Below are 26,325 nucleotides of genomic sequence, written 5' to 3' on the forward strand. Positions count from 1 at the left end.
CAGCCTCGAACTTAGAAGTCATGTCTCGATTCGGTGTTTCCACTCAGATTATTGTTGATAACATAGCCAACACGGTTGAGAAAGGACAGGGTCCTCAAAATCCTCAAAGCTTCACTCCATGTATCCAAAGCAAGGAGGTCTGAGCAGAGAATTTCCCTGGACACTTTAGGGTAGAGAGGCAGATGGTGGAAAAAAGTGGGAAATACCTTCCTGGAAGACTAAGAAGTCCTGTAGGATACAGACAGATGAGGCTAAGATCAAATGGTTTGCCTGGCTTCCCGCATTCACCCTCATATTCTAGGTTGAAAATCCAGGATAGTGATATTAAAAACAATCATAGAATTCTGGAAAAGTCGCCAAGCAGGGAGCTTACCTCACTTCCTAAAGAATAACTTAGACAAGTATCACATGCCTTAGGAAAAGGCTCACAGTGAAACAGAGTAACAGTGAAGGAGAAATTGCCATGTAACATAATTAAGTGAAATAATATTATCTATTGAACAGTGGGATTCAGATGTTCCTGCACGTTCCAAGGACAGTGCAGAAGACAGATGAGGGTACTGGCTATGAGCTCACTCGGGACTGCAAGGGAGACGGTGAGTAGGGAGAATAACCCCTCGGCAAAAGACAAAGTAACTGTGCAGCTGAAAACCACAAGGCAGATTGTTCAAGCAGAGAAATATCAGTGCTTTCTTCCCCAACCTCCACTACTACACTACAGTTAATCCATCTGTACAGAGGTACAGATGGGCAGTGGAAATGGTGGAGCCACTTGCTAGAAGCAGAAGTGACTCGTGCAGATTCAAAGACATCATAAAAGCCAAGCTTGAAGCAGAAATGACAAGGAACTGTTACCTCTGTCTACACAGATCCAGCATTCTAGAAATCACTACACGCCAGGCATGCCCATGTCAACAATCCATCCTGTCTGCTCTTCCCCATGCTCACCAAGCTCTGCCACACTGGTCTCCAAGTCTTCTTGACTCATCACTCAATGATGCCTCTCTGGGTGGCTGGCTTCTTCCAACATTCAGGTTTGCTGTTGTTGTGTTCTTTGTTTTGTTTTATTTTGTTTTATTTCTAAAGATGTGTTTCAAACCAAATCACCATGCTTTATGATGAAACCTTTGAAGCATTTCCATTAACATTCAGGGAAAACAAATCAAAGACTACCATTATCACCATTATCATTTCACTTTTTCTAAAAGTGAATGCAATTGCCAAGAGAAATAAAACATAAATATCGGCAAGATATAGGCATGATTATCATATGCACTTGATATAATTATATACTCAAAAACACAAGAAAATTGACTGAAAAAACTATTAGAAATGATAAGAAAATTAAGTATGGTGGCTGGCATACAGAACAACACCCCTCAGCTATATACACGGTAACCGTTTAGAAAATATAATGGGAGTTCTTAGCTCGGATTACAGATTGAATAAATCCATCCAATTTTGCTTTCTTTTGAACTTCACCAAAACCATAGCAGAGAAAATTTTTTTAAGGGCATAAACTCACTGGGATAGGGAGCAACAAAGAGAAAATACCAGTAGAAGTAAAAGAGCTAATGCAGATGGACAAATGACAACCCACTCAGGAAAGCCCAATTTTTACTTTATGTTACTTTATTTTATTTTATTTCATTATTTTTGAAAGCAAGAGAGCATATGCATGCGTGTGTGCACATGAGTGGGATAGGGGCAGAGGGAAAGAGAGAATCCCAAGCAGGCTCCACACTCAGTGCAGAGCCTGACACAGGGCTCCATCTCACAATGCGGAGATCAGGACATGAGCCAAAATCAAGAGTTAGACGCTTCACCGACCAAACCACCCGGGGACCCCAAGAAAGCCAAATTTTCAATCAATGTGGATAACTAAGAATTTTCCCAATTCATACAATAGAATCCTCAAAAGGTACAAAAGCAGCAGATACAGAGGAGTGTACCTCTGGTCATATCTCTGCATGTCAGCGTTTTGGTTTTGTTTTTAACATTTTTATTGACACATGACTTGTATAACATAATGTTCACCAGACTAAGGTATACAATTCAATGTTTTTTGGATGTTCACAGAGTTGTGAAACCACCACATAATCTAATTTTAGAGCATTTGTATAATTGTGGCTCTCAGCTTAAAAGGCACTTCCTTACAGCTGTCCTCCCTGATTATCTGTAATAGACCCACACCCTTTATTTCCTTCTTCTTTTCTTCAAGCACTAATAATGATGTATATTTAGTTACTGGCTTCCTTTGGGGGGGAGGGGTGGTGTGAAGAACGTGAACCAGAGAGGGGCAGAGAGCAGAGAGAGAATAAGACAGAGAATACCAAGCTGACAGCGCATTGCCCCATGCGAGGCCCGAACCCACGAACCATGAGACCACGACCTGAGCCAAAATCAAGAGTCACATGCTCAACCAACTGAATCTCCCAGGCACCCATTGGCTTCCTTTTTTATTGTCAGCCTTTTCCACTAGAATGTAAGCTCCATAAAGAGGGCATTGTTGTCTCTTTATCTTCTTTGTAATTTAGCTGGTAGCACAGCACAGGGCCAGGTACATGATATGTGGTCACTAAAAAGAGTATGAATGAACTGTTAAGACATAATTATAGCAAAAGACTGAATCGTGCTCTATAGTGTGATGGGGGACCAGTCATCAAGAGCAACACCATGGGGCATTGAGGAGGAAAGGCAAGTAGGAGAGAACTGAGCAGGTAACCCCCTGTCCACCTGGAAGGTGAACCATCCCTACGGGACTAAGTAGACCTTCTAGGTTCTTGGACATTTAGGGAAAGAGGGGAGAGAAAGCTTCAAGAAGATAGTACCAAGATAGATAGCCCATAAAAGTGGGTTGATCTCATGCAATTAATTAAAAAAATAAAACAATAGGATCACATATGCAGGCCATACTGACAAATCATTCAGAGTGCTTACACTAACATATTAAAATATACAAAGTAAATGTTCCTTTGAAGCATCCACCCTGCATGCTATTGTTAATTAGATGCTGAGTACAGGGTAGTGCAACATTCTGGAGCTAGAATTTATACCCCCATTCTGCCACTTAGTAGCTATGTGACTTTGAGCAAGCTGTTTAACTGCTTTGTGACGGGATTTGTGCATTTATAAAATAGACATATTAATAGTTCTTTTTTTTTTTTTGATGTTTATTTATTTTTGAGAGGGGGAGGGAGGGGCAGAGGGAGAGAGAGGGAGACACAGAATCTGAATCAGGCTCCAGGCTCTGAGCTGTCAGCACAGAGCCCGACATGGGGCTGGAACCCACGAACTGTGAGATCATGACCTGAGACGAAATCGGACACTCAACCCACTGAGCCACCCAGGTGCCCCTAGACATCTTAATAGTTCTTATGGCACAGAGCTGTTGTATTAAGCAAAAATAATCAGAACAGTGCCTGTCAGAAACTGAGTGCCTAATATAAGTTTCCTGGGAGTTGTAGAAACAGTGACAGTAGCTATTACAGTGATGGTAGTATAAATAGGGGTAGACGGTAGTAAAATGATCAAGGTACAGCCCATCGTGCCTGCTTTATGGGGCAGGACAGTCAGATTCAGCTCCATGTCAAGCAGTGTCAAATACAAAGTACCAAATTAATATCGAATTGACTTGTGCTCACCATGTTTCCGATCGTACCGCAAGATGATTTGACACAATTGATTTTTCCTCAAGAACTGAGCGAATCAGCAAATTTGTTGTCCCTGTTGTTGGGAAAGTGATTCCAAGCAATTCATTCTCAACTTTGGCCCCGTGTGTCAGGAGGAGAGTCATATTCCTGAGTGTGTGAATGTGCGCGTGTGTGTGCTGCTCACTGGACGGTGATTCTTGTGTGTTGCCAGGAGAACATGTGAGAACATCATTTTTTAGGGAACAAAGTGGGTTAACAGTGGCCAGTCCTGAGAAAATAAGCCATGGTGGGCCAAGACCAAGAGAACCATTTCTTTAGAAGACAGTCACTGGTTTGCTTTTTCCAATAATATCCCAGGCACCTCCTCTTGAGGGGGGAATAAGAAGGGGTGCTTGGGTGGTTCAGTGGGTTGAGCATCTGACTCCTGATTTTGGCTCAAGTCATAATCCCAGGGTTGTGGGATTGAGCCCCGCGTGGGGCTCCACGCTTGCCACGGAGCCTGCTTAAGATTCTCTCTCTCCTTCTGCTCCTCTCCCCCACTCATATGTGCACACGTGCATGTACTCTCTCTCTCAAATAAAAATAATAGTAATAATCATGAAAGCATAATAAATAATAATAAAAACTGGTTTTATCTTATGATCAGCATCAAAATCTACTACGGAATCAGTGCAAGCCTCCAGGTCCAAAAAGCAGGAAGCAAAACCAGTTATTTGAATATTCGAGTATCAGGAGAGAGTTCTCTGAAAGAAGAGGTTTTCAGCATAAATAAGAATAAGTGAGCTGACTTCAGGTTAAAGTGAATGTGTTAGGGGGCACCTGGGTGGCTCAGTCGGTTAGGTGTCTAACTTCGGCTCAGGTCATGATCTCACAGTTTGTGGGTTCGAGCCCCACATCGGGCTCTGTGTTGAATGCTCACTCAGGGCCTGGAGCCCGCTTCAGAGTCTCCTCTCTGTCCCTCCTCTGCTCATGCTCTGTCTCATTCTGTCTCTCAAAAATAAATAAATGTCAATAAATTTTTTTTAAGTGAATGTGTTATTTTTAAAAAACAGCCTAAAGGATTATTTTCCAGCTACAAAATAAAACACATAGGTAGTGAACATTCTACAGGTTGGTAAGTGGATTAAAGTTAAACACTCAAGGTAAGCAAGCACGGAGCAGAATTACACAACACATTCTGTAGGAAGACAAGTATTGAAGGAAGTAATAGCTCTCTCTTATAATAAGCTGCCTGATCCCTCCACTGTAGCTCTTCCTAAAAAATAAAATTTCAGACACAGGTAGGAGAGAAAATTTCTTCCAATTCACTCTTGTACCTTCTTAGGAGTGATAGTCATACACAAAAAAAATTATTTTTGGCAGAGCATGTGGGTGGCTCAGTCAGTTAAGTGTCCAACTCTTTTCTTGTTATGATCTCACAGTTTTGTGGGTTCAAGCCCCGTGTCAGGCTCTGCACTGACAGCATGGAGCCTACTTGGAATTCTCTCTCTCTCTCTCTCTCTCTCTCTCTCTCTCTCTCTCTCTCCCCCTCTCCCACTCGTGCTGTCTCTGTGTCTGTCAAAAATAAATAAAGTTAAAAATATATTTTTGGCAATTAAAACATATACATCAAGCTCTATTATGCATAGGGATAGCAATTCCTTTTTTTAATGTTTATTTATTTATTTTGAGAGAGATAGTGTGTGTGTGTGAGCAAGGGAGGGGCAGAGGAAGAAATTGAGAGAGAATCTTTTTTTTTCTTTTTAATGTTTATTTATTTTTGAGACACAGACAGAGCATGAACGGGGGAGGGTCAGAGAGAGAGGGAGACAGAATCAGAAACAGGCTCCAGGCTCTGAGCTGTCAGCACAGAGCCCGACGCAGGGCTTGAACTCACAGACCGCGAGATCATGACCGGAGCCGAAGTTGGAAGCTTAACCGACTGAGCCACGCAGGCGCCCCGAGAGAGAATCTTAATCAGGCTGCACACTCAGCGTGAAGCCTGACTCAGGGCTCAATCTCATGACCTCAAGATTGTGACCTGAGCTGGTACCAAGCGTCGAACACTTAACTGACCAAGCCAGGGGGCACTCCAGGTAAGGTAATTCTCAAAGCAATAATTATATTAAATTCATTTTCTAAAAATGGAAAGCAACAATATTCTTGTTCTTGGTAGTCCTTTACTAATTAATCAAATACTGACTGAGTCTCCAGGACAGGCCTAATATCTTTTTAGCTATACTCAATGCCTAATTATTTATGGTAACTCAACTCCATTCATCTCAGGGCACTCTCATGTGCCTAAAAGTATGTGTTTGTATCCCTGTGGCAATGAAAATATTATAGGAGTGGGCAAATGAGAATCGGTTTTTCACCTGGGAGATGAAATGCACAAAAACTCCTAAAAGACTTAACAGGCTGTCTCAGGGTCATGGGGGTGAAATGCCTTCAGGGAGTAAATGCTTCCAGAAGGACCTGGAGATTAGGGTAGGAAGGGGAAGCTCGGACATCATGTGGAGATCAGGCAGGTGCTTATGTGATTCATCTCCACTTGGTCTTCCAAAACAGAGCTGCGAATGTCTCTGAGTTTATACCCGGATTTGAAATGTAGGATGGAGAGTATGGCATTGGGAGAGGCAGAACATTCCAGAACAAAGCTCTGAACACCAACAGCCAGGGTTTAAATTCAGTCTCTACCATTGAGATGCGGTATGACATGGCATCCGACTCAGTGTCTAATCCTTTACATGGACATAATAATAGAACCTACATTAGAGAGCTGTTGTCATTACTAAATGAAATAACCCATGTGGAACGGCAAGGGCGTAGCATATATAAAATGCTGAACTATGAGCTGTCGGTAATAGTGTTACTAGCATTCAACCCATGTTTATAGAGCACCTTCTACTGGCCAGGCATGGTTCTAAGTGCTAAGGATACAGCAGTGAACAATTACATACATAGTATAGTATTCAGGAAGTGTTGGGTGCTATGAAAAACAAAGTAGTAGGTTCAAGTGATGGAAGGAGCCAAGGCTAGTGGTAGGAGGAGGGTAGATGAAATTAGAAAGAACAGGTGCTAAATCATGTGAAGCCTCATGGGCTTATGATAAGCACTTTGGGTGATAATCAAGGAATAATTCGATCTGATTAACAACCTTAAAAAAAAATTTTGGCTGCAGCTATGTGAGGGGAATAGACCATAAGGGGGAAAGAGTGGAAGCAAAAAGCTGATCGGTGAGTGTCAAAATTACACAGAAGAGAGGTAACAGTGCGGTAGCTTAGGGTCGACTCACAGTGGACATGGTCAGAGCGATTGGATTCAGGCTATCTTCTGGTGTTAGACCTGGCAAGTTCAGTTGGTAGACAGAATGTGAAGCAGAACAGGATGGGACCAATCAAGCATGATTCCAGACAGATGGATGAACGCTGCTGTCATATAAGGTGAGGCTGACAGAGAAAGGAAAAGGATTGGAGGTAGAAATCAAGACTTCTGTTTGAGATGATAATTTTGTGACACTTAGCAGATATCTAAATGGAAATGCAAAGGAGGCCGTTAGACGCAAGAGTTTAGAGTTCAATGTAGAGGTAAGGGCCGGAGACATGTATTTTGGAGTCGTGAGCATTTAGATGACATATAAGTCATGCAGGGAATGAGATCATCAAGGACGTGAGGGGAGAGCTGGAGAGAGAGTGGAAGGCTGAGGGCCATGCTCCAGGGCACTTGAACATATGATGTCAGGAAGAGGAGTAGACACTGACGAGGTGTTCTTCCCAGATCTGTGGTTTAACTACAAAGGTGTGGTTCCCAGAATGCCTGTCCAAAGGAAAAAGGCAAACAAATGTATCAAATACATTGCAAGAGGGTGGTAAGACAAGGACTAAGACTGGCCAGTGGTTTTGGCACGGTAGAGATCACTGGGGACCATACAAGAACTGTTCATGTAGAGTCTTGGAAATGAGAACCCGGCTGCAGTAGGAGGCTGACACTAGTGACTAAAGACAATTCTTTCATGGAATTTTGCTCTACAAGGAAGAGGAAAAATGAGCAAAGAGCTTTAGAGAGATACGAAGACAGGCAATAACTTTTCAAATAATAGAGATATGACAGCATATTATATACTTATGGAAATGACCCTGTAGATGGAGGGAAATACTGCTGGGGAGAGAGGAACGCCAGAAGCAGAGGGTAGCTTTGCTAGATAGGTTTATTACTTGGGGTGGGAGTCCAGGCACCCACTGCTACAGGAAGGACTGTACAATATATGAGTACAGTCAGGGGCCCTTTAGTAGATTTTGTGATTGGTGGATTAAAAGGGCTCTATTTTGTTTCCTGTTTTATCACTAAAATAAGAAACAAGGGCATCAGTGGGCATCCGGAATGTGAGAGGACTGTAGGAGGGTTGAAGAAAAGGGAAGATACATATATATTTATATGTCTTCATATATATAATAGGATGCAATATTGAGAGGCCATTCGAGATTTATGGTCATAAATTTTAAATGAGACCAGTCAGCATTTAAGTGTCCTTTTCCAAGAGGGAGATTTCGCTAGGGTCACAGTTTTGTATAATGCATTGCACCAAGGTTAGGAGAATGAATGTGTTGAGGGTATGAGCAAGAGAGCCATTATAATGAGAATTTAGCAATCCAAGCCAAGTAGGGAGGGAAGTGAGGGGACCAGGGTGATGGAGGGGAGATCCTTTGAGGGGAACAGAATTACTAGAGTAGGTATTTTAGAGAAAGAGGGATGTTAAAATAGGAGATGGCAATCAGGGAGCAGGATGCCTAAAATCACAATTATTTCTAACAACAATGTATGGTTATTTTTCAATGGCCTGTGCAACATTTGTTCCCCTTTTCAAAACAAAAGAAGCCTTATTAAGGGAATCCATCCTGTGTGTGGTTGAATTGGGTCCACAAAAGCAGCTACGGTGAAGTCTCAACACCCCAGTACCTGTAAATATGACTTAATTGGAAAGGGGGTCTTTACAGATATCATCAAACAGGATGAGGCCATTAAGGTAAGGCCTAATCCAATAAAACCAATGTCCTTGTTAATAGAAGGAAATCTGGACACAGACCCATAGAGAATGACACGGTCACAAAGTCACAGATCAGCATTATGCAGCTACAAGCCAAGGAATGCTAAAGACTGTGGGGAGCACCAAAAAGCTAAGAGAAAGACATACAACAAATTCTCCCCTAAACTTCCAAGAGATCATCGTGCTACCAATACTTTGATTAAGACTTCCATCCTCCAAAACTGTGAAAGAATACATCTATATTATTTTTAAGCCTCCCAGTTTGTGGTACTTTGTTACATCAGCCCAAGCAAACCAATACACATACCCTCCTTATGTTCAGCCAAATTCTTTGGGTAGGATACCATCAACCTCTAATTCAAGGAAATCAGCAACATCCATCTACCTGGCCACGGGATTGCCTTAAGGGATACACGTGTGACTCCACAAGAGCCAACAAACAGGACTTAAGGAGATATTTTTGGGCTTCTGGGTAAAAACCGCCTTCTTCTTTTTCCTGAGTTTCTGACAAAACTCCCTTTTCCTGTTGGAAGTAGAGAAGCATGCTCTAGCCCTTGAAAGGGCAGCCAACTTGAAACCCTACAGGGAAAACCTCCCTCACACTGGTGTCGCGGTCAAGGAAACAAAGCAGAGATATTGAAAAAGGAAACTTCTGCTCTGTATCAAATCAAACTTTACCCAGAAGTTTTCATGACATAAAACAATACATTCTCTTTATGAATTCAGTGAGTTGCCTTTTAGAGAAGCAACCAATACCTTTACCTGCTCTCACTGACCTCTTAAAACACACCATCAGACCCCTAACCTTTGTTGACCAAGTGGGACTTCACATTCCCCCCAACTTCCCTGAACTTCAGGCATATTTCTTTCTGACCAAAGATCCTGATCTTTCTCAGAGAACTTACTTGAGAAAATTCTCTAATGTCAGTTCTTTGTCTGCTCCATGAGACGTAAATCTTTTTAAAAGCCTCTTGCCAGTTTTATAACCCAGGAATGTCTGGAGGACCTGAGAGCCATCCCTTTGAAACATTAAGCCTGGGAAATAGTGTCCCCCTCTGCCAGTCTCTAAGAACTGGTAGGAGCTTAGTCAACACCAATTAGCAAACTCACATGACCTAGTCACGTTGAGGACCTCCCCCCAGGGCATCTTCCAGTAATTGCCGCCAGCTCACCTCAGCACTTAAAACACTCCTGTCCTTTGTTTCAGGGGAGTTCAGTTCAACCTCTCAATCCTACTCTTTCAGGCTTGTTCAACTACATCCAGTGCATTTTTCTTTCTTTGGTATCGCGAGTTAACCTCTCCTTTATATTCTGCTTTAGAAAACCAGGCGCTACACAAAATAGTCAAAACTTGTACAGTACCATGTTTTGCTGGCGTGCCCTCAGATCTGACATTTTCCTGCATGGCACACAGCACCGGTTTGTGTCGATGAGATAAGCTGCCTGAGTCCTTCAACCAGAGAAGGGCCGAGCATTCCCAGAATGAGGAACGCTAGCAGTACCTTCCCAGCGCACCTTGTGTGGATTGCTTCCTGTTCATTTTATGCTTTAAATCTCCTTCCTCTGGCTTCCTCTCACGCCTTTTCTCTTAGCCCTGGAGGTTCCTCTCTCCCACGGCCAGGTTTCCCTTCCAAGTCAGACCACCTGAGGTCTTTCCCTTGTTTAGAGGAAGATAATCAGCTACATCCTCTCACACAGAGTGGGCAGACTGCTTCAAACAGGAAATGTCTTTGAAATAGCTTGCAAGGCAGCCAGTTTCATTGTTAGGAGAGTATGCCTGGAGGCCAAACGCTTTGGTCTGTTTCATTCTTGAAGTATTTCTCTGGAGTGGGTACCAGGCTCTAAGTATAATTGTCCAATGAAAAAAATCCTTTGTTGCTTTTTGTTTGGGTTGGACAATACCAAACATTTAACCAAGTGAAAACTAGAAATTAGTTTTCCAGTGACCCTGCTAAACCCTACCACGGAGCAAGAATGCTGCACATCTCAGAGATAATACCGTTCTTGCTTCCCCAAACCACATCTTCCCACCTCAGTGCCCTGTTTCTATTCAGACTCCCCTTAATTATTCCAAGCCGCCATCCAGGATTTTTGAACTCCCTTAAAAGAATCATCAAGAAAAAACAATATGAGACAGGCCCTTCTCCTCAGATTTAAGGAGCCTCCTGCTGGGCTTCTGGATGGAATCAGATGCTTTCTGTACTTCTCCCCTTGGACAAATCCCACAACTCAAGAACAGAGGCTTCTGATGCCTCTTGTCTCATTGTCCTCCTGTTGGGAGAGCTCAGCCATTAATGGGTTTTATGAATGCTAGTGATATGATCAGATTATTGACGAATAAATAGATTTGGCTATACTATGGAGACTGCCCAGGAAGAGACAGGAGTTATGTTATGGTGGTGAATATACCTCACCACGCCACTAGAGACTTGAACTTGACCGCATGACTTGCCTTAGCCAAGAGAAGGTGAATGGAAATACTGTCTGCCACACCAGAGCAGAAGCTTCAAGAACCACTGGGTGTTTTTGTTGCCTCTCTTGCTCCTTTCCTTCTGCCTAGAGGAAGGTAGGTCCCAGATAGGGACTGTTCTTTGATCCTGGGGTTGTTTCTGTAGCCTATGCATCAGAATATGCCACATAAAGACTGTTGAAACCTGTAGAGATGTCGGATCACTTGTCAACAGCTGCAACAGAACCTAGAAAAATCTAGGGACTCAAATCAACTCAGATAAATGAATTCCTCTCCATCAGGCCTAGTGTTTCAGATATCAGATTGTCAGTGTAATCACTAAATACACTGACACCTTAAGGCTATGACAGATACCAGTACCTAAAGTCTCTTTTCAGGGCACCTGGGTGGTTCGGTCAGTTAAGCGTACAACTCTTGGTTTCGGCTCAGGGCATTATCTCACTGTTTCATGAGTTCGAGTCCCGCAGCAGGCTCTGTGCTGACAATGCAAAGCCTGCTTGGAATTCTCTCTCTCTCTTCCTCTCTCTGCCCATCCCCCACTCACTCTTGCACTCTCTCTCTCAAATAAATAAACTTTAAAAAAAGTCTCTTTTCATGATGTTCTAGAGTTCTGTTTATTGGAAACAAATTATCTCTCTCTTTAATGTATACAATTGTAATAATACAAACCTAGCTTGCAGTTTGATTAAACTTACTAGTTACCTGCATACTGCTGTTCTGATTCTATTTCTTATAGGAATGGAGCCACGACATTATTACTACTATAGCTATGGGTGGACGATGTTGCCCAGGGGAGGTAGAAGCTGAAAGCGTGAGGAAGAGGGCAAAACAGCCATGTTGTGTCACAGCCATACAACCGTGGCCAAATTTCCTAACTTCTTACAACCTAGTTTCTCAAATAACACTGAAGAGTTCCTGTTTAACATTTATTTGAGAAGAGGCACTCAGGGAGTTGAATGGATTGGACTATATTTCAAGTCCAATCCTAATAAACTAAGACAGTAAATAGTTTGGAAACTGCCATAGCCTGAATACGGTAAAACTTTGGATTGTGAGTAACTTGTTCTGTGAGTGTTCCACAAGATGAGCTCACATTTCTAATAAATTTTAACTTGATAAACAAGCAACCTCTTGCAATACGAGCTGGTGAGTAACTTGTTCTGTGAGTGTTCCACAAGATGAGCTAACATTTCTAATAAATTTTAACTTGATAAACAAGCAACCTCTTGCAATACGAGCTGTATGGGATGCTGAATGTCACATGATCACAACTGAGCCAATGGTTCTCTCTGTCTCTCTCTCTCTCTGGATTGTGGGTAATCGTCTCCCATGCCCAGATGCTTTGTCTCAGGCCACAGTTTCTGGCAGAAATCAGTGATTTTTCAGAACATTGGACAGTGCCCACAACTGGCACTAGTGTATTTTTGTCACTTCAAAGCACCTGTGGACAGTCCTTTGCTTTTCCATACAAGAGTAAGATTAGGAATGCTTTGCTTCATTCTAGGTCAGCTGCCTGCAGATATAGACCTTTTCCTCCCCTGCTGCCTTATTGCCAGTTACACTAAATACAGTAGATGATAAGAGTTCATTAAAACTGTACCGTAGTCAACATCTGTGTGAGCGTACACAATGACCCCCGTACAGAAAAAGGTTCATTGAGCCAACAGTAGCGATTCCATTGGTGATAGTGAAAGTCATCCTCCACAATAATCCTCCTCTCGCTTGTCTCCCTCATACTAGCCACAAAGATTTCCAAAGGTAAGTGCAAGCCAATTTTATTATTTTTCTTTATATTTGTATTTTCTTTATTATTTTATATTATATTACAGTATTGCAATCATTTTTATGTAAATATTTTTGGGTTGTAGAATGAATCATTTGAGTTTCCATTATTTCTTATGGGGAAATTCACTTTGACATACAAGTGCTTTGGAATACAAACATGTTTCTGGAACGAGCGATGCTTGCAAACCAAGATTTTACCGTATTTGTGTCTTCACAATATTTATATGTTGAAACCTACACCCCAGTGTGACCATATTTGGAGGCGGGATCTTTCGATTAGATCATAAGGGTGGAGCCCTCATGAATAGGATTAATGCCTTTATTAAAAAACAAACAAACAAACAACAACAACAACAACAAAACAGCAAGCTCCCTCACCCTTTCTGACATGTGAGGTCAGAGGAAAAAAAAAATGGCCACCTAAGTCACCAAGAAGCCATCTCTCACCAGATAGGCGATTTGCTGGTACCCTTATCTTGGACGTCCAGCCTCCAGAACTATGAGAAATAAATTTCTGTTGTGAAAGCCTCCCAATCTATGGCATTTCTGCTACAGCAGCCTAAATGCACTGAGAAAGAAATAAATCTTAGGTACTCATGAGAAAATGAATCATAGGAGACCATATATGACTTGTACTCATTCAACAAATACATATTGATAAGGTGCTACGTGCCAGGCGTTCTGCATGCTAGAGACAAAGCTGCTCACAAAGTGAACAGAACCCCACTCTTGGGAAGCCCACATTCCTAGATGATGCTATGTATTTCTATGTCTATTCTGTCATGGGGTCCTGAACACAGGCTTTTGTTGTTAGTTGGTACTGTGACTTTTTTGAAAGTGCACATAGACTAGCTTTTCTAATGCAATTCTGAGGCTCTCACCCTGCCTAATTTTTCAACAGTATAATAACCATAATTGGTATCAATACCCATTTAGAATTACATTAGCAGCACTGATTTTACAGTCCCCGAATGCATATAATCAACAAAGGAAAACTGTTTACTAAACATTAGTTAGTCTGGAGGCAGAGATGATACTTTACCATTCATATAATGACAGACTTTACTTACAGACAATTTGAAAGAAATGTCACTCTCTTTATTCAAATGGTACAATAGTGCAATTAAAACAAGACATTTGTCTTCCAGTGTGCTTTCTCTATCACTACTAATGCACTGGGTCATTAGCTCCAACACTGTGAATACATTCTCACTACCCCATTCAATTTAATTAGTGTACCAGATAATATATAAGAGCATACTTTGTACTGCAGCTAATAGTAGGTAATGGCTCTCCAAAAGAGAGAGCAATTGCTTGACTCTTTGATGGTTAAAGAGAAGAAATGTGTGTGTGTGTGTGTGTGTGTGTGTACACATACATACATACAGATAGATATAGATATAGATATAGATATAGATATAGATATAGATATAGATATAGATATAATGTGTGTATATATAAAAATACATATAAAGTATATACATTTAGATTTATAGATTTATACATAGATAGATATTTGAATTCACTGCAAGGTGTCACAGTAAAGCTCTCTTATGAAAAGCAAAGGGCATCATCATCTCTCTAGAAATGAAGTGAATCTCGGATTGGGATAAATCGTCACCACACACAAAGAGCAAATATATCCACATCAAGAGCAAATATGTCAAAAGAGTCTTATCCTTTTTGTGTGCTTGTTGAATCACAGTACATGACAGAGCATGACATTAGCTGGCCTGGTGATCATTTCATACTTCTCGATAGAATGTTCAAACCCAAATACTTAAGCAATATACTCTAACATCTTCTCACAGTGTAGGCTGACACTCTGTCAATTTACTCTCAAATAGGAAGTTGAATCAATATTGAAATCATATCCTTAACAGAAAAGGGAAGATGTGCTTCTCACAGTGATGGCGTTAAGTCTGTACATTAAGGGATTTAAGTTGACTCCTCTGCCATGTTCCGTAATTCCTTAGCTCTACCTTCAATTTGCATCTAGATGCAGTTACTGTAGAAATCGCCAGGATATGTTAGCAACACAGAACTTTCAGATTCAGTAAACCTCAACTAAGTCCCAGCCACGTGTCAGACAGAGTGCTGGGTCCTGGCACTAAGACTCCAGCAAGGCTTCAAGACTTAGAAGGAGAGACAGAAAAGTGGAATTGTGGAAAACTGGGGGAAAGTTTGGCTATCCAAGAATTAGGCCTTATGATTAACACAGGGCTTCAAATCTGAATAATTTTCCAGGGCACCATGTGAATGCTAAATCAATGGATAATGGATTACATCAGAAATACGTAAATTCCTCTTAAAAATGGGGCACCTGGGTGGCTCAGTCGGTTAAGTATCCGACTTCGGCTCAGGTCATGATCTCACAATTCGTGAGTTCAAGCCCCACATCGGGCTATGTGCTGCCCGCTCAGAGCCTGGAGCCTGCTTCAGATTCTGTGTCTCCCACTCTCCCTCTCTGCCCCACCCCTGCTCACGCTCTGCTTCTCTCTCTCAAAAATAAACATTAAAAAATATATATTTAAAAAAATAGTAGAAAGGCTCCCAGGTTAGAAATGTATGATTGATTTAAGGTGTTGTGAGAGAATAAAAATCTCAAATAAATGTCTAGGATGAGGTTGTTAATGTTAAATTAATGGTACTATTAAATTAACGTCTCAAGCCTTTTGGGGAGCAATTGATTTTGAGTTACCACCACCTACCATCCTAGAACAGGCTTTTAGGCAGCCCTTAATTTGGATGAAGGTGTTAACAAAGGTAAAGTCAGAATGCCTGAGGCAGTTGGGGGAGGGTAGCTCTGTCCCAAGATAAGAGATGGTAAAAGGTCAGTCAAATGGTTATTGTTTTATATGTCAAGAGACCAGGAGGCTTAGCACTTGGGCTTCTGTCTCCTGGTCCAGAATGCAACATGGTTGTTTATTTTGAAAAAGAACTCAAGGAGATAGATTGGCACTGGCAAGGACTGATTTTTACTTCCACCAAAAGGTGCAGTAAAGAACTTTCACATTCAATAAATCTCTACTACGTACAAACTTACTGAATCAGAACTGGAGCCAATTCCATTTGGCCAGTCATGTGAGGGATTATATGTGGAAATCCAAAAGTGTTTCAAACATCTCATCGCTTGGTATTCTGGCCAGTTGTCTGGTGAATCTGCCCCATGGTTCAGCTCTGCCTATGGGGAGGAAAAATGAATTGGCCCATGAAAGGGTGGACCTATGCCAGTCGACTCCATCTTGTTCTGTGTCCTCCACCTTGAGTGACTATGTCCCCGACATGCCCCCTCTCCAGGAAAATCACGGAAACCTCAGACCACACCTCCTCCCCTTGAGTAACCTCCTGCTCACCCGTTCAAACTTCCCGATCAAAACATGCCCGGCGACCTGGGTAACAGGACTCCGACCCTTCCCCAGCCAATCAGCTGAGGCCACAGCCATTACCTCACCAACTGCCCCTAGACCCCTATAAAACCTTTGTGCTTTTGAAACTCTCTCTCTCCCCGGCATCTGCGTCGGTGCAGGTAGGGGATTGAGCTCGAGCTAGCTCAAATAAAGGCTCTTTGCTTTTGCATTGGACTCAGCTCCCTTGGTGGTCTTTGGGGATCATGAATTCTGGACATAACAGCCCGGTAGTCACAAATATCTAATATGCATGATAGTTAAATTTCTCATTTTAAGTAAATAACCTGCTATTCTGGCTTTCAGATGAGTCTCATGTGTTTATTAGTGTGCAGTTGCAATATCTCCATATCTATTTATTCTGGGGCCCTGATATGACAAATTTCCTGGTCTTGCAAAGCCAACTCTGGCCCAGGATAAAGGTACCAATAAAATGCAAGCTGGTAAGGGCTGACTTTGAACAACGTGACGCCTCCTACTCTGACCACACCTAAGTGGACCATGGATTTCTCCAAACCATAGCAGACTATAGAGAGCCTTGACATAAGAAGTCTGTGACAAAAAAACAGAATCTGTTAGCTTTTCCTAAGGAAAATTCGACATAACTTCCAAGAGCCAAGAGACATCAGGATGGATAACAGTGGAAAGATACAGAGAGAATGCAGTAGATAGAAGCCAAGAGGCCAGAAAGACAATATGGCAGCAGAAGTCATAAGACAGTAGAACCCATTAGGTAGAAAGAACTGAGAGGTGTTGGCCCATAGTGACTGGCAGAGACAAAGTTGAAGAGACATCTTAAATGGAGAGCATGCCTGCAGCTGCTGTAGCCTGCTCAATGTCCTGGTTCTGCTTGGGGCTCACCTGTAGTTGTAGAAATAATTCCTTCCTCCTTTATTTCTGTAGCTATCCTTTCTAAAATGTCTACTGTGTGAGATACATTAGTGGTGTTATATTCCTTGCAACAATGGAATAGCCCAACATAATTTTTTTTTAGAAACTTTAAAATAGAGACTTCTTTGATCAGACCTCCAGATTTTCACAGGGCTGTTTTTAAAAGATGATAAAATATTTTCCTATGTCTATGTCCTAATGTATTATCAAGAGAAACCCTTTTTGAACGAAAACTTCCTCAGTGTTTTTTCAACCAAGCCAACAGACATATGTTTACAAACCTATGAGCAAATAAATCAAAAAGTTCAGAGCTCACTATCTTTCACAAACAGAAAATTATTGCTTGTCATATGTTCTCAAAACAAAGCAAAATAATCCAATTGAATCATTTTCTAATCCGTGAGACAGAGAATTCATGATGTATTTTGTCACTGTTGATTTAATACAGTTTACATTTTTTTCCTGAGGTTCAGTAATGTGATCCAAGTATAATAATTTAGCTCAATTTATTCCTGTCCTTACATAAAACTGTTCTATTCTCATTTCTGTCACCAATTGAATCTCTTATCTCCAGCTGAAGAACACATTTTCCTTGAAAACTCAGTTCAAAATCCAATCTGAGACTAGCCCTGCACTGACCATTAGTCTCAACCCAAAATGTAGAAAGTCTCTCCAACTAAAATAAAATTAATAATTGGAAAGAAAAAAAAAAAGCTTGACCATTGGGGTAAGAAAACAGGCCTAATGGATACTAACTTAAGAGACTACACTCAACAGTACACAGACTGTATATGAAAATGTATTTTTCAAATTGGAGAAGCTTCCTTACAATGCGTTTTATGAGAAAATAGAAAATTGGTGTACAGAGAATATCACTGTGGATTAGAGTTCAAGTGGAGAAACACCTTAGTGAATATGAGTGTTGGGTTGGGCTTTGCCTGGCAGGCGGGATCAGAGTGGCAGAGCAGAGGGGGGATTATCTCAGGCCATGGGAATGGAGTCAGGAGAAGTGTTTATCCAGATACAGGATCAGGATGGGGGAAGCATGGAAACAGAGCAGGGGAGGCAGTGGGGTACTGGTGAGGGATCTAGAATACAAGGCATGACTGAGCCCACAACAACTGTAGACCCTATGCAGGAAATATCCTTTAAAAAGTGGTTTCAGGAAGAGAGATACTGCCAGCAGCAGGACCTGCTAGGGGACTGTGATAATCTAAGTGCAATACGACAAGTTATTAGACAAGTGTTCTAGTTGGTCCAGTAGGAATATGGCAAAGGGCAAATTAAACAGGCATATTAAGCGAATGATTAGGAACTAATGGGATGGCTGTGAACAGTATTAAAGTTTAACCAGCCTCTTTGGACTGTGTCATCAGAATCTGAAAGCGAGGGTAGAAAACAGGGAGGTGATGTGTTGGGGATGAGGAAACCAGAGTTTCAAAATAATCAGAGGGTTAGCTTGGTGGGGCTGGACATAAGAGAGGAGAACAGTGGTCACTTGTCCTGCCTGCCTGATAAGTGATGACCTCACGAACTCAGAACAACTCGGGTGTGCTCACTGAAGGCCACATACAAATGCATGTGCTGTTGGGGAACCTGGTAAGGTGCAAACTCACGTCCGTGCCGCCAATCAGTTAGCAACCTATAAAAATTGTTTCGAAAATAGAAGGAAATGTTCTTGCCAAAGTCATGCGTTAGCATGGTAATGAAACTTTTGTTTTAAGTTTGTTTATTTCTTTATTTTGAGAGACACAGAGAGCACAAGTGGGGGAGGAGCAGAGAGAGAGAAAGAGAGAGAATCCCAAGCAGCCTCCATGTTGCCAGCGCAGAGCCCATCGCAGGGCTTGAACTCATGAAATCGTGAGATCATGACCTGAGCGACAACCAAGAGTGGGACGCTTAACCGACCCAGCCACCCAGGCACCCCAAAATTGAAACTTTTTAATAATAGTGGACACATGCATCCCATACATGTGCCCCAATTAATAATACTGCATTTGTAAAGACACGCAAATCTCTGGTTTAAAACAAGGTACTCTGACTCTCCTTTTGGAAACTCGGGTTAACATTTACCCTTGTTTTAGGCTGTTAGTTTCTCTGAGGCAAACATCCCATTCAATCCATCATCCTCTCCCCAAACACTCCCATCTTCTCGGATCTGCTTGGCTTCAGGCCCTGACACCCCCTTAGTCTTGGAAACTGGGACCTCTGTGCTCACCTGTGTGTTTGATCTTATACCAGACTCTGGATCCAGTACTGTCATAAAAGCAGATAGAATTTAAAGGGCTCCAAGCTAATAACGCTGTGGCTCAGTGCTTCACCTCAGCTGTGTGGCCCTTTTTATTTTGACTTCATATGCAGAGGACACTTGATTGAGAAGACACTGGCTTTCTTCTGTGGGACCCAGCCACCCAAGCCAGGCCATTTGGTCTGAGGTTTTGCCTTCTCCTTCCCTGGTGAAATTCTTTAGAGCTGCAGGTCCAGTCCTGGCCACAGATCCTTATATCTGGGTCCCCAGCTATTTTTGGTAAACTTGCACTGATGAGTCCCAAATACAGATTCCATACAGACATAGGAAATAGTGCCCTTTCTGAAGGTACTATTCAAACAAGATTGTCTTCTTCTTAGTTTCAAATTCATCTTTTAAATTAAACTTTATTTAATCTAGTATCAAAACTCCATGAGGGCACCTGGGTGGCTCAGTCAGTTAAGCGTCTGACTTTGGCTCAGGTCATGATTTCACAGCTCGTGAGTTCAAGCCCCACATCAGGCTCACAGAGCCTCCTTCAGATCTTCTGTCTCCCTCTCTTTCTGCCTCTTCCCTGCTTGCTCTTGCACACATGCGCTCTCTCTCTCTCTCTCTTAAAAATAAACATTAAAAAAACCCTGAGTCCAAAAACAGTATGTATGTGTTTGTGTGTGTGTGTGTGTGTGTATAATCACAGTATATATAATATATACACATTATAGGACTATGTAAGTTAATCATTGTATTTCAGAACTGAAAGTATAAACACGAGCCTCCAAATATCTGAAAACCAGTTTCTTTTTTATAATTCACTGTTTCACACCCTAAAAGACTTCAATATGACTAATCCTAAGAAATCTTCTTTTGATTAAGTAAATCAAATGTGAATGTCTTCACCATGAAAAAGATCATCCTACAAAATCTATCTGTGAGAAGTGATGTGGGCAACAAAGGCAAAAGAAAAAAAAATTAAATTCCCTTACTGCCTACAGCCCACTGACAAGTCCTTGAAACTGGCAGAATGACCTAGGAGCTCAGCTGCCTTGATGATGACACTTTGCTGGGGGCAAACGGCAATCTTAGCTTAACGTTATCCTGACCTCCAGGATCCTGTGAGTCTACTTTAACATATAAAAGTTCCTTTGGAAACTTCCTTTATCTCTATCCCTCCAAGATATATGCTGGCAATCATACCCCAAGCATATGGCCCCCTGATACACATCTGAAGGGTCTCATGACTGAGGTTTTACTAAACAGTAATAAATGACCTTTTCCTAACAACAGCTAGCCCCCCTAAAGGTCCTAGAAACTTTGCTTCCAAACTCCTTAGAGACTTACTGCTAGCCCTAACCCCCTCCCAACCTGAAGGTATATAACCAATCACCTGTCTCAATCCTAGAGCAGCTCTCACTGCCCACGGGTCCTGTCCTGTGCTTTAATAAAACCACCTTTTTTAGACCAAAGATGTCTCCAGAATTCTTTCTTGGCCAGGGGCTCTGAACTGTACCCCAACATTTCCACATCAAGAAGTTGGATGCCTTAGATATTACAACCACTCTCCTTAAGGGAAGCTATTTTTTGATCTGTAAAAAATATCCTCGGCAAAGAAAACCTACCTATCAAAAGTTAATGAATCCAGCTCAATGTTTTGTTTCCACTGCTAAATCAAAGCCAGAGTAGAGACGTTCTTTATGCGTATGATTATATGGGCAATCTACACTCAGGTAAGAGCTGAGTCACAATTTGTGAAGGTTTTATCTTTAAGCTAGCTTTGATTTTCTTTTGCTTTGTTTTGATCCTCTCATTGTTTGTTGGGGGAGGGGGATGAGGGTTAGTGTTTACATTGCCCAGGTGGGTCCAGGCTTCCCTCTGCTTTGCCAAAGAGCCACAGAGTAAGATCAGGGGAAGTGGGCTTGCTGTCTTCACAGAGTGATGCCCACCTGCCTGAAGTTCTTCCCATCTACCAGTCTTCATTGGTTGAGGAGCTGAGGAGTCCCCTTGACCCTCACTCATCAAGGCCCAAGCAGCTGACTGTCCTCCAGCACCACATCCCATCCTCCCACTGAGCCCACAACGACATACAGGCAGAGCAGTTTTTTTCACTGAGGCATCAGACATGCATCACAAAGCAAATCCAAAAAAGAATATTGAGAACCATGGCTCTCTTCCCAGCCCATTTTCTCAGGGCGACTCAAGGAGGACCCAAGAGGTTAGAATTTGGGCCGTGGGAGGTTGCCCCATGTGGAGGCTTCTTCCCTTACTAATTCCCTCATCTTCCCAACTGTCCCCCATCATCGTCCCCCAGCCTGCCTATAAGCAACTGTCTCCCGGCCAGCATTCTACCTTCCTCCTCCAGAAAGTCCCACCCTCCACCATTTCAGCAGTGCCAGCCCCCCATTCCTAATTGTTTCTTACAAATTCGTGTGGCTTCAACTTCAGCCAGAAGTTTATGTAGGTTTTATTCTTCCTAAGGCTCCTGTTGGCTTCAAAGGGTGGCTGAGCTCTTGTACTATAAATGTGTGGACAGAAATAGTATATAGCCTGATTTTGGTTAACTCTATGAATAAAGTGAAACACTAAATATACAAATAGACAATGGCCAGACCACACAGCAAAACAGAACTCTGACCCACCATCTGTAGCAACCGCCAACCCATTATCTGTAGTAACCAGTGCAGGAAGCCAGCCTACTATGTCAGACCTGGAGGAAGTCAGACCACTTTTTCTAGCAACAAACCTAGGAAGGCAAACAATAATTCATGTAACATTCAGCCCCATATAGTCAGAACTTGATTAATAACTGATGAATTTTTACATTTTTGTGCCCTCACCCAACTTAGGGCCAATGAGAGAAAGCCAAATATGTACCCCTAATCAATGGGTACCAATCACAAAGTGCCGGTTTCCAGTTAGCCCGCCTGTACCTTCCCTCCAAGCAGGGCATATATGAAGCCTTCCTTTTTTTCCACTGTAACGTTTCCCCAGTCCTCTGGCTGCCTTTGACACTGACAAAACAAAAGTGAGGGTGGCTGACAACCTTGCAAGCTCTGAATAAATAGCCTTTGCTCCTTGTCATTTGGTTGGTCTTTGTTTATTTCCATAGAAGCCTGGTGCTAAGTTCCTCCATGACTAAAGGCAAGCACATCTCATCACAGTAGGAATTCGTTAGTTACCAGTTAATTAATTGATTCATTATCCTAGGGAGGTTCAGTTTACTGGTCTCACATGAAGGAAACATGTTAAGACAATTTTAAAAGCTGCTTCTTGAAACCTTTGAGAAATACCTGACATCATTTTACAAAATGAACATTTGACTCCTACTTGTTCCTGCTTTTATTACCAGAAGCCCGCATGTTAACTAAGAATGGCTCTGAGTCGACCAGAATGGATGGCACAGTTTCCCAAAAGATTATTTAGGATCCTAATGGGGTGGGGTGGGTGGGTGGGGGAAGTGTCGTTTCCTTCCACCTCACTACATTTAATTTACTTTTCCCCAATTTGAAAGCAAAAGGCTTTTCAAAGAGTCATACAATCCAGTGTAAGAGAGGAGATACAAGGAACATCTTTGGAAAATGCAGGAGGAGGAGACAGACCCAAAGACAGCAAGCCTTTACCTGGAACAGAGCTCTCACATCAAGAGATTGTTTAATCATTTACATCCATTCATTACCATGGAACAGTGCAGGAGTGGGGGACAAGATGCAAACATTTCAAGCGTTTCTTTAATTTGTTGAAACCATTTGGCAACCCAGGAAGTAAGAGACCAAAAGATTTACAAGGGACTGCTTGGAACGTTTACAGATTTAAACAGAAAGTTGTAAATCTGTAATTTATTTAAGTTATATGTGGAGGTAGGAGCCCCAGATTAAGAATAAATTTTACTACCACAGTGATATAGTGTCTGGAAAACTGGTTGGGAAAGCCTACAAACTACGCATTTGCATTGGAAATTGAGGAAAGTCCTAAAGACAAACTCCCAAACACACAAAAAGTATCCCAAAAGCGGAAATAAGGGTTACAGGCTTTACCCAATAGCAACCCTCCAGTCACTGAAAGAGAAGCAACGAGGTTAGATTAGTCGGCTCTGTCCTAGCCCCTCGTGCCACTACAGCAGAGTGGCAAGTTAATAGTGAATCAGCTTTTGAACCTTCAAAAATTCCTTGAGAGACTTCAAGAAGTGTGACTAATATTATCAGGAGAGAAACTTTCTTGTCACTTCCTCACAGCCCAGGGTGGGGAGGGTTCTGCACCTCGTGAATGTGGTCAGAGCAGGACCAGAAGAAACCAGGAAGCACGGCCCTCCCCACAGGAGATGCACAACCACGGCATTCACGTTCCCCAGGGACCCCACACCAAGCACTTCAGGAGCAGCAAAGGGCACCGGGATAACTGGAGACAATGCCCTTGGCCTGAGCATCATCACCCTTGCTGTCAATGGTGGCTAACCATGGATGTACGGGGTTTCCCAGAGAGCAGAGGCTACAGAGAAGGATTAGTCATCCACTCACACCACTTAGACAAATGCATGAGTAAGAGTCACAGCAATAAATGCAGAAAACTTCAAGCGGGACTAGAATCCCCAAATAGAAGATAAAGATGAGACCCAAAACAACAGTACTTACTACCATTCACGTCAATCCCCATCTTTCTTTAGGGACGATATGTAGTTTGAGGAAACAGAAGTTACAGACAGTGTATAATTTTGTTTCCAGGGGTGAGATTTCGAAATTTTTCTAAATGATGTGTTTCCTATTTTTCTCCCCTCCCTTCACCACCACCTGGAATCGAGATGCCTGGCAGCCTCTCTGCCATCATGAGCCCAATGAAATGTCCTTCCAGACGGGAAGAGGAAACAAAGGAAAACCTCTATGGAAAGTGGAGGGAGAGGAGGTAAGGAGGGAGAGATGGCTAGACAGAAATTTCCTACCTCCAGCCCTCGGTGAGAATTCTAGAAGGCAGTGGTGAGAGTGAGGTGAGGGGAATACAAGGACGTCCAGGCGATAGTTGGCCTTCTCAGAGGTAGCCTGGAAAACCTGTAACCTTCTAGGAATAGCTCGGCACGTGGCTCCATGCCACATCTACCGTGCACGGGAGTGAAGCAGCCCTGGCAGGAGGAGGTGGGAAAGCAGGTGAGTCTGAGGTTCTTCTGGCTTTCCTCCACCTTCACCCGGCTTTGAGGGCTCACGGAGTGCCGTGTGAAGAGAAGCAGAGGCACTGAGCGAACTGCTGGGCTGGCAAGAGGCATGGAGTCCCATCGGGCTGCAGCATGCAGGGATTTCTTGATCAAAACAAAATGGCCAAGGGCACAGGCTTCAGCAGCCAGCAACAGGACACATTTCCAAGAGTCCAGGTGGGGTCAGATGTCCCTCAGGGCACTCTAGGCTGATCGGAACAGAGAAGATATAGAGGATGCCTGGCAGACAAGTAGGCTCCCTGCCCCAACACTAGTGGGTGACATCAGGCCTTCCTCCATACGGCAAGTTGCCATCTCAGAAAGAAGCTGAGGAGGGAGAGAAAACACAAGAACTGAGCATTTACCTGAAAGAGAATGCCAGACAGGACATCTTTAAGGAGTCAGGGATTCATTTGCAACTTGACAATTGCCCTCTTCTACCCTATATATACCCAAGGAGATGACTCTCATGAGGAAATCATATCAATTGCAGGAAAGACAACATTCCGTCTTATTTTCACATCCGACTTGACCTGCTACATTTCTAAGATTCTCCCCAAATATTACATATATATACATACATATACACATATGTATACTACATATATATAAATACACACATACACACACACATACACACACATATATCTTCAATATTATAGCTTATGAGAGAAAATGCAATGGGCATGAAGGGAAAGAAAGTTCATGGGACATGTAAGGATGAAGACCCGTTTGGAAATTTCCTTTGTTTGGTCTGAGGATGGCCAGTGGATGAGGCAAGAAGTTGAAGGTGAGAGTTTACAGAATCCTGGGGAGAAAGCACACTGAGGTGGGTGAACACAGTCCAGAGTGTCAAAGAGAGGACCAAGGGTGTGAGTGAATCACACAATGGTACCGCGGGAGCTGTCAGCATCAATTATAACAAATCTATAACTGAAGTAGATATCGACATTTTCAAAAATGTGCTTCCAATGTTGTGATGAATCTGTCTACGCCTAAGCCTTCAAAAGACAGCAAGAAATATGGTGAGGCATTTTTTCCATACACTGCATACTAAGCTTTAAAATTCAGTATTACTTCCGAATCATATTTTATTGACTCCTGTGGAACTTGAGGTATATGAGTTGTATAAAAACATGGAATCATGACAGAGAGATCATTCTGACTCTAACTTATTACAGATGCTGTATGGAGTTATTTACAATAAAGAAGGTGTTTGTTTCCAGGAAGAGCCTAGAATTTTGTTAATGCTATTTTCACGATATTGCACTGGCTTGGCTGTAGGACAGAGTTGAATTACAAAGAGGTTGTCTTTGGAAGGCTACCACAGAGGTCTGAAAAAGTTCTTCAAAAATAGCCCCTACAAATAATATGCCAAAGCCCCAAAGTTCACACTTTAGTCTATATTTTTCTTAAATATTGATGTTCTTACATTTCCTAGTTTAAATCAATGCTGGATTCATTCCTTGCTGGGCAGCAATTCTGAGCATTTGAGACAAAATGGCGGGCAGGCCCTGAGAATGGCATTTGCATGAGGAGCTCCCAAAGGGAGAATGAGTCAGGCAAATAAGCCTGGACCAGAGACAGACTTCAATCAAAGGAGAGGTTTGAGGATTCTGAGTATCATCCAGGACCACTTGGCTTTTCCCTTCATCCCAAGAAGGGAAAGATTAGA

General features: G+C 42.4%; 1 long non-coding RNA gene across 1 annotated transcript in view; it reads right to left on the minus strand.

Moving 5' to 3' along the window:
* Positions 1 to 21,978, minus strand: part of LOC122200153 — a 76,098-nt gene extending 54,120 nt beyond the window's left edge. Inside the window, exons 1-2 of the long non-coding RNA XR_006193734.1 lie at positions 21,893 to 21,978; positions 15,978 to 16,115 (exon numbers count right to left, since the gene is read on the minus strand). This is a non-coding gene — a long non-coding RNA (uncharacterized LOC122200153). The remainder of the gene's footprint in view (positions 1 to 15,977; positions 16,116 to 21,892) is intronic.
* Positions 21,979 to 26,325: the final 4,347 nt, after the last annotated feature.

Source organism: Panthera leo, chromosome A1 (assembly GCF_018350215.1).
Source record: "Panthera leo isolate Ple1 chromosome A1, P.leo_Ple1_pat1.1, whole genome shotgun sequence".
In the NCBI taxonomy this organism is placed as follows: Eukaryota; Metazoa; Chordata; class Mammalia; order Carnivora; family Felidae; genus Panthera; species Panthera leo.